The sequence below is a fragment of the Varroa destructor genome, unplaced genomic scaffold, assembly GCF_002443255.2.
Source record: "Varroa destructor unplaced genomic scaffold, Vdes_3.0 BEIS01000001.1, whole genome shotgun sequence".
NCBI classification, from domain to species: Eukaryota; Metazoa; Arthropoda; class Arachnida; order Mesostigmata; family Varroidae; genus Varroa; species Varroa destructor.
The window spans coordinates 2980672-2989884 of record NW_019211454.1 but is presented as its reverse complement, the minus strand read 5'-3'; the positions used below and the strand labels follow the sequence as shown (position 1 = coordinate 2989884).

At 41.5% G+C, this 9213-nt stretch overlaps 1 protein-coding gene and 1 long non-coding RNA gene across 3 annotated transcripts in view; both read left to right on the top strand.

Annotated features, from left to right (window-relative positions):
• The first annotated feature begins 5779 nt into the window (after window positions 1–5779).
• LOC111249925 (uncharacterized) lies at window positions 5780–7904 on the top strand. 2 transcript variants are annotated; one of them, XR_015322918.1, is made up of 4 exons: window positions 5780–5917; window positions 6061–6103; window positions 6674–6850; window positions 7617–7904. It is a non-coding gene; the product is annotated as an uncharacterized LOC111249925 (long non-coding RNA). The 2 variants fall into 2 exon arrangements; XR_002673125.2 differs by lacking the exon at window positions 6674–6850.
• Window positions 7905–8795: 891 nt separating this feature from the next.
• The window catches only part of LOC111249894 (uncharacterized), a 75296-nt gene continuing 74878 nt past the window's right edge, over window positions 8796–9213 (top strand). The window contains exon 1 of the mRNA XM_086982389.1: window positions 8796–9115. The gene's annotated coding sequence lies outside the window, so the exon portion shown is untranslated. The remainder of the gene's footprint in view (window positions 9116–9213) is intronic.

Sequence of the window (9213 nt, the reverse complement as noted above, 5' to 3'; positions counted from 1 at the left end):
CGTGATTAGAGAGATGCCTGATCTCTTCACCATCAGTAGTCACCGATCGAATCCATAATACTAGACTATTATAGAAGGAAGCAATAGGTGGCCATTGATGGGACCGCTCTAGCTACATAATGGCACGCCTGAAGTGAACATTTATCGTTGCTGTTTTTTGTTTGTTGTAGATTTCAGCTAAATATATAAGTGTCGTTCATGACGATTATGTTTTCTTTTCAATCAATCCAATCACTGCGGTTACCTCTTCAATTAAGAATTAAAGCCACTCATTTTCGTCCGAACATGTTTTTCTATCCGTAAATAATTTTCAACAGCGATTGTCCGCTAAGAGGTTTCGCTAGATAATGACTCGTTGAAATATCACTAAATAGCACCACATACAAAAAAAAAGTGCAGCGCAATTAAACTTTAAGCTTACAGTAAGTCTAAAAAGCGAAAACAGTCTCAAAAAGCAGCTTCTCTGTACGACCCAATTAGCATATGGTATTCTCCTTACCAAAACGGTGGGTTAATTTCTGTATCAGGAACCCAGTTGTATAAAAATAGCTATGTCGAAGAATTCTCGAGCTTTTTTTGTCTAAAATTTGTCGAAGGTGTTCAAGTTTGTTCAGATTTTTAGCAGCTGCATAAAAATTAGCAGTAACATCAATCAAAAGTCAACTTCTTGCCAGAAAAGCTTTTTATCTTAGCGGGGATTCATTGAGCTCGGATAGGTAGAATAATAGCTGACTCGCGCTCAAGTCCCCCCAAAGCACCACACCGTTTTCAGCCATCGTAATCTTTTTGCTTTTTTCTAGAAACAACTAACTCTCACCGTATTCAAGGGCAGGGAATGCGCGCAGGCCTTTACGATAAAAAGCCTGTCAAAGCTTGAACGTACATCCTATATAGCCTTATATTCGCGGGCTGCCTAAAATGAAAGTTTTCTAACAGGAGGATTCTAGCTGGGTCGAGCCAATCGGGTGGAAGGGTCGTAGACGACACCGTTCGCGTTTGCAGTGATACGTTATATATCTGTCATCGTCCTATAGTCGCTACGTGTTTAGAAAAATCGCCTGGTTCTCGATTAGGTGTCAAGCAAAAACAGGTACTGACCGAGATTTTAGGCAGAACAGAAGTTAGGCCAGCATTTTTTCTCACCTCTGCATTTCTAGTAGGCTATGTGATTAGGGGTTTTGACTATCTAGAATTGAGTGAGTTATTGGACAAAAACGAATCATGTGATTAGTCCTGATGTAACGAACCACTTTGGGCTTCAGAGCACACATGACCTATTAAAACAAAAAAGGCTTTTTGAGAGCTGTTACTATTATAGTCTTTTTTAAGTATCATCATTCTGTCATTTACAATAAACAGTTTCTCCTGTCATAAAGTGTAAATTTAACGCGAGTGTTTATTAGGCGAATGCTAAGCCACCAATGTTCAAAAAGCTCCAAATATAACAGCTATCCAGACCTACGGGCAAGACGATAGCGAAGATGTGTGTGATCTATATAAATATGTACTGTGACGTGACGAAGACAACTAACGTTTGTATTTTAGAGGCTAATAGCGTGGCAGAGAGAACAAAACTGCTATGAGCTTTCAGGCTAGCGAGTCGAAGTCAGCAGAGTGTTTCCGAGAGACGCGGCCCTAGCGAGGTAAAAAAACTTCAATATCTTTGTCTTATTATACCTACTGTCACATTAGTCGGTGAAAATACGTAAAGATTCCCTTTTTCATCTTATAATGATCGTTTAACGTACGCCTACTATGATTACTGAGTTATACTAATTCTTATTCTGCAATTGGTATATATTCTGCAGAGCTTTCAGGCGGACAAAACTGGTGGAATCCAGGGCTGGTGGTTCCGTGTACTCTCAAGAAAGATCGAAGCCCCGCAGGTGGTGGTCAGGTGGTAGAGGTGGGCTGACAGTTTTTACGAGTTACAGTGGATGCCACCGGCGTATGGGTGATAATTAGGGAATATATATTAGTTATTAATCTGCCTACAACCAAAAAGGTGAGGATAGCATGTAGGTTAGAAAAACGTACTGCTTTCGAGCTCTGAAAACTATGAATCAATTCGCTCGTAACCGGGAAGCTTCTCCCAGAACGGCATAGACTATAAATGAACAAAGTTATTCATTCGTTGCCTGAATGCGGCTAGCTTTCAATAGGGCTGCGTCGTATGTTATAATGCGTCTCAAGAAGCCACGCGTGTTGTGGCGTTGAACATTGAATTATAATAAATGGCTTGCCGGTCACAATGTGATTATCGCCAAGCTGAATATATACGTATATATAAACAAAGTGTCGTAGAATAACAAACGCGTTCTGATTATCACTGCCATCACGTTCTTTGCACAATAAATAGTAATTGTTAATTTACCTCCTTTGTGCTTGTTGCTAAAGTTTAAGTTGACGTTTATTCCTGCTGTTCCACTTCTTGCCTTTAAGTACGTTAGTAAATAAGCAAACGAATTTCAATTTGAACGCGGTGCGGCTGACGTACGCACCAAATCAATTGCCTAGCCATAAAAACGATTGTCTCAGCATCGTAATGACGTTTGTACAAACGCATCTATTGATGTTTGCCTAATATAATTATGTTTGGGCTGTACGTAAAACGGTAACGTTCATTTTTAGTCAAAACCGTGTCTAGACTATATTATTATTCATCTGCGTCTTTGCCTTATATGTAAACCTTTATACTTATTAACTTGAAGTTAAATTTACTTCGCCGAAGCGTAATTAATTATTTAATAATATTTATCCACAGTTCATGGCCCTCGACAGACTCTTACGAAGATAATAGTGGTCATCTCATATCATCAGGCATTCTAAAGACGAGAGTTCAATTCCTTCGTTTCGTATGTGGAAACGTTTTGCTCTTTTTTTTTTTTTTTTTTCCCGAATAAATGTATTTATTTAGGTAGTGCTAAGTGTACCAGATGGCTGACGTCATATTTTACAGACATTTAGCCACTTGTGCGCCCCATCTTCGAATGGCAAAAATCTGCTACTCGATAATTCGGTTAAAATTTTTTATGTCTGAAGTCGTTGCGCCGATCGCAATGGTGGCCACCTGCATAAGCAACTAGTTAACACCGACATGTCTGGCTTTGATCTTAACATATCTGATATTAGTAAGTTGGTGTACACGATTGAAGGTAATACAACGAAATAACTGACGACTTTTTCCCGTCATCACTAAAGTTGGCGTTTCAAAATATAGGACTAGTGTTTAGGAGACCTTTGATTGCGCTCCATTCTTTCACGAAGCCTTTAGGACTAGCGTTAGAAATCTGTGATACAGTACCACGCAAACTCCAGGCTGCCTTGTAGCCGCACAGCTAGATGTGTTCTAGGTCAACCTTCGTGTCCCAGCAGTGTTTGTTTGTTAGCCTCAGGGACACGTGTTAGCCTGGGTTCGAATCTGGACGCAGACATGCATTGTTTCGTGTTGGGACCAACTGTCTAAAGTAGTGACGGCTACTTCGGAACGGCTTGGACGCTAGCATTAAACGCGAAGAACTGGATGAAGTTACTGGGCATGCTAAAAGCGTGCAGGTTTGATTGTATTGTTCTCTTTACACAGTTGCTTGTATAGAAGACGTTCCTTTTTGTTGCGTTGCGCGCACAAAATAACCTTGTAGAAGGTTCTCAGTACATTAGTTCCATATTAGTTTGTCGCTGTAGTTTCTATCGCTGTTCGGAATTCGTCTATCCATCTCTCCCTGTATTCTGGTCCCTAACGTTCCCGCGCCCCTATGCCCACACCTTCTTTGATAAGCCTGCTTCTCCTAATAGTATACTAGTCTACGATCTTCATAGTTCTTGACCCTGAATCGAAAAATATTGTCATTTTCTCTACAGGGCCAGTAATTGAAATCCAGATTTCCAGTTGTCAACGAATGATACGCCATAATAGTTCAGGTGTGATTGTATTTTCTACGAAATTTACAAGGCGTCCAACACGTACCGGATATACGTTCGCATGAATTGGTTTATAGAACATGGATACTATATAAACACAAAAAGATAAAAATCTATAGTAATTCTGTTATATAAATTTATTCTTCTGCTAATACTAATGTAGGGGCGTGCTGCTCGTTTGGGTCAATTGTATTTGCTTATAGTTCGGTGTGATATCTACTGTATAGCTTCACAGTTTCCTTGAAATACAATTATACAGAATTTGTATGGGGCCCATTGCTTCTTCAGCGACATTGTTTGTACAATTTTTCATGAACAGCTACGCGATATCTAGTTTCTGTTTGTTTGTTGCTTATCATTCTGGGCTTCTGTTTTAATAGTAGGTACAACGTTATAATCATGCCAACCCAGATGCTGTAATAGCACGGATAATAATCGCTTCTAAGTACAGAGTATTTTTCATCTCCTTGACTGACGCCTATTTGCGGTCTGTCTAATTCGTCGTCTGCTACTATACCATTAGTAATGCTCAGGATCTGAGAATATGCCCGCCGTAATTCAAACCGAAGGCCAATTTAGTACCTCTCCCCCACCGTCGTTCGCGGCACCCTAATGAATTTAGGCTACTGAGTGTCATCTGGTGAACTTCACATCAAAGCCACGTTTACTACTACTACTACTACTTATGCAATTATCTGTCGGGATGTTTGCTTTGCTTAGATAATTCGCTTTTTGTTGTTTTTCTACATCTTCTTATTGTCGCTGCCGCCGTTAGCGACCACATTTTATTGGTGTTTTTGTTTTCGCAAACGCAGCTCGACATCTTCGTTTAGTTGGTCGCCTCCGGTCCAGACCCCATTAATTGGACAAAGCGAAAAGCGGCTGAAGCACGGATCTACTCGAATAGCTACTTCGACAAAACAAGCGTTCGCCAACATTTCTACCACAGTTCGTCCACCCATCCTTCAATGCCCGTTTGTTTGTGCATCCCAGCAATTACATGTGTGAAGCTTGGTGTCGCCATCTACATGAATACAAAAGACGAGCTCGTGTGCTGTGCCGACTGCGCTGCACTGATATTGTTCGGGGCTCGACATTTTAGAGACTCATAAAGGAGCGAAAACGAGTTGGATACAGGCGCTGACCCATGGGTCGTCAGCGCATGCCAGCACCGACGGCCTCGCCCTTTTTCTCCATCTAGCTTTCCAGCGTTATGGACGTTGTCGCATGTTGACAAATCCTTCAATCCGTAACAGAAAGCTGGTCGGAATTAATGCCCCTTTGTAATTATGTTTCTGTTTGGTAGCTGACGGGGCGCAGTGTTTTCAGTTTTTGCTCGTTCATCGCCATTCGGTAAACACAATGTAATATCATCCTATTCTCACTGTAGCATCCCGCCTGGCCTTGCCCCTTCCCCGTCGGAACGTCGCACCCTGACCACTGCGCGTAACTATCGCTTAGTACGGGAGGTAAGGGCAAAAGTAAAAGCTCTACGAACGGCAGGATTATCAGGAATAAGCGCCTGCCTATCTAGACGACGTCGAGAGCTCTGAGGCAGACCTTTAGAACGTCATTTTATATTGTGATCAGAAAATTGTCGGGTAATTCCTGTTTTCACTCGGCTAGCGTAGCGACCGTATGTGTGTTTCGCAGAAAAAACGAATACAATTTCACCATTTGTACTACATAGGTAGACGTACATACAAACCGTACATATGATCTGGTTAAATATAGCGCCCCGCCTCACCGCTCTTCTAATCTTTACAGAATAGCGCCGACTGGTCCACCGACAAAAACAAATGGTGATGCAAATAGATACAGCCTGTAGGCAGTGCGGTTTCGTAAGTAACGGACGCGATGGAGACAATGCGTTGACAAACAGTCGATAATAGGGCTAGAAGCGAACGCCAACCAGCTCAGGTCAATTACCTCGAATTACGGAATATAGCGGTCCACAGAGATGCTGCACGGATATTTAACGGGAAAAGTAACGCCTGTAAACGCCTTTCTTTAATATATTTAATTTAGGCTCTAGGAACTTCAACAAAATCCATCTTACTAGCCGGGTGTGAGCAGCCTGCGATTTTTTTCCTACATCCGACATTAAACAGCAGACGTTGTACCACTGTTTCATTTCAGATAACGGATGTACGCGTTGGATTGGATTACCTACTCCATTTAGGTAATGTTAATTAACGATAGTTTTTTTTAATTTTTACTGAAACACCCACAGGTATGAGCTTTGTGTTGTTTTTTTATCAGCGAAATTCATGCAAAAAATTCACAAACACAAAAAAAAGGCCGATTCACAACGTTCTAGACAACACAAAAACAACTAGTCTACATAGTAAAAGCATCAACTATAGCAAAGACCATACATTAGGAAATTGGGAAATGTTGTGTGTACTGGAAGCCCGTAACGCCGCAAAATAAAAAATATTTATCACTCAGATGATTGCGGCTAGTACGAAGGGTGTACCCTTTTTGTGGACAAACAAGACAACAAAGATCTACCATTGTTCAGTTAACGAAAATCACCATGTTGCGGTATATTGAATTATATCAGCACGAAAAACATAGTGTTTTTTTTACAGTGGCCACTGGCGGCATATTTGTTTGCCATCCGAAATCGGCCGGGGACTATCGGCTTTGCTGTAGTAGTTACTGTAGAGTGATAGAAAATTTTAAGGTATACTCGAACATGAGCGTAATATGGATACGCAATATCCCTATTATGTTCCTGCATGTCCAGAAGGACCATGATCGGACCTCGACACTTCCCAGTCGGCACTCGGAAGACGATTTCTCGGATCGACTTCAATTGCCGATTCACCCTCAACAGACTGCGGACTGATCGCGTTCATGCATTCAACGTAGAGCTGTTGATATGTTTCTTTGGAAATCGCCTGTTTCGAAGAAAAACTGATCGGTAATTGAATGACTAAACGATGTGTGTCAGATTTAGGTAAAGCTGATGGCAACGATAGGTTATAATGTCGGGTCGTCGACAGCTTCGGCAGTCCGACACAGATACTTCATCTAATCGATTAACGTAGTGATCAATGTCAGCCAGTGATCGATCCTGACATTTGATTGAAGATAACTCCGTGAGTTTAAAAAAAAATTTAACATATCTACATATGAACTATTTATGTAACTCTAAAATTGACTACCGAACCGCCTAGTTAAGATTAGAAAAGTTATGCAAGATGTATATCTAGACCCTCGTCTCGTTACCCGAGGCTTATCACGAATCAAACGGACAGATAATGCCAAGCGAACCTTATCGGCTGACTGATGAAAGTATCGATCAGCCATGGGTGAACGATACCGGCTCGCGTTCGTTCATAGCTTAGTTCTCAGCTGAACTTATGGATAGCAAAAAAAAACGACCATTATGGCTCATTACAGCCTTCGAATTTGGTCTTTATTCAGTAATACATCAGCAATCGATCGATACTCCTATTTTGATTTTTCAATAAACACCAGATTTTTATCGTGGTCTAGTCGAAGCATGATTTGGAGTGCTTTCGTATCCATATTACGTTTATCAACACGTTGGTCCGATCAATTCGATTCATTCGTGGCCGATTGCGTGTCTGATTCGGTAATTGACTTACATTTTCTTCTGATGATATTTCATACAACGGCGAACACTTTCGTCTTATCGTTCTAATCGCTGCTTTCCTTTCTAGGGGATGTTGGAGACCCGACGGAACTTTTGCGTCTGCTAGCAAAAAAAAACGCGGCGAAAGAAGGACACGTGTATATCGTACCATCGTAATCAATATGTAGATCTACAATATCAGGCTGCAATGCTATCATTTGTGGCCCATCGTTTTAAAATAATCCGTACGTAATAGGGGCTGGATTTTTCTGGCCAGCAGCGTAACTTTCGTAGAAAATGGAAAAACGCCGTTGAGGGTGTCAAGACATTCGCTTGGTCGTCTTGGTTCCCCGAACGTCATTTCCACAACTGTTTTTGTTAGACGTATATTTTTTCCATAAAAAATTCAAGCGATCCTAAACGGGTTCTGAACAATAATGCGCAATGCAAACAAACGCTCGAAACGTCCGAACTGTGGCTTGGATCCACTGGAAGAAGGAGCCTTTAGAGACATTTACGACTTCACTAGCCATATGTTTATTAATCAGAAGTTGGAAAATTTTGTAAAAACGAGGCCGTTTAGGTACAATTTCCCAAGGCGCAACGGATACAAATAGCCATAGATTTACTATACTACACATAGGTAATATATGTACAAAGCACACAGAAGCGCTGGTTACTTTACGACGTCGGCACATTATGAACATGTTGAATAACCACGAGCAGAAGCGATTGTCTAAATCAAATTTACGACTCAGACATAGGAAACGCGAAACTAATGTTTTTATGGTTTAGAATGCATTCTGCTGTGATCCTTCTGATACCTTTCTCTGATACCCTTTGATACGTTGGCGGCAACAACAATGAAAGGAAGCGACTCCGTTATTGTAGGACGTCCCACCAAAAAGGACTGATAATGTTGATATACGTGGCGTTTGTCGAGGAGAGCTAGCAGGCGCCTTTATGGCAGTGGCGGTGGAAGGCGCCAGCGACAGCGGTGTCGGTAAACGAGAAAATGAATTTATAGATGTATTGATCTACACATGTGTACCGTGTCGTGCTGAAATAGAAACGAGTCCAATAAAGATCAACTAGGCAGGATAACAACGCAGGCGTAGCGGAGCTTGTTCAATAGTCACCCATTAAAGGCGTAAACTACCGCACGCTGCCGCCGTACGATGGACAGACAGACGTTTAACTATACGTAGGTGCCATGTCTACCTAAGTAAATCGATTGATACCATATGTATTGTGCTAGTGCAGCTCGCAATGGCGCTCTACGCCACAGATAGGCTAACAATGCTATACACATCGCGTGCGCGTATGTCCAGTCTATATTTAACAAAATACTGTATTACATCTCGTTTCTGTTTATTGCGATCAGCCTAGAATTACGGGCCTTAGGCCCATCGGCAATGGCTGTGCGACGGTTTCATTCCAGCAGGGCAATGGTAAACCAATCAGTATAATAGTGTACATTTGGACACGAGTGAGCGTTTGTAATGCGTGAACACGTTGCAGTTCCTATGTGTTTTATTATCCTTACGTCAAACACCTGTCGTGGCCAGACCAAGGCACAGATCTTACGTAAGTGATATTCCCTTTGACTTCTAAGCGATCTTACATCGATTCGGTGTGACGAATCGCAATTTTATTGAGACCTTCCTCATGTATATACACGTTTT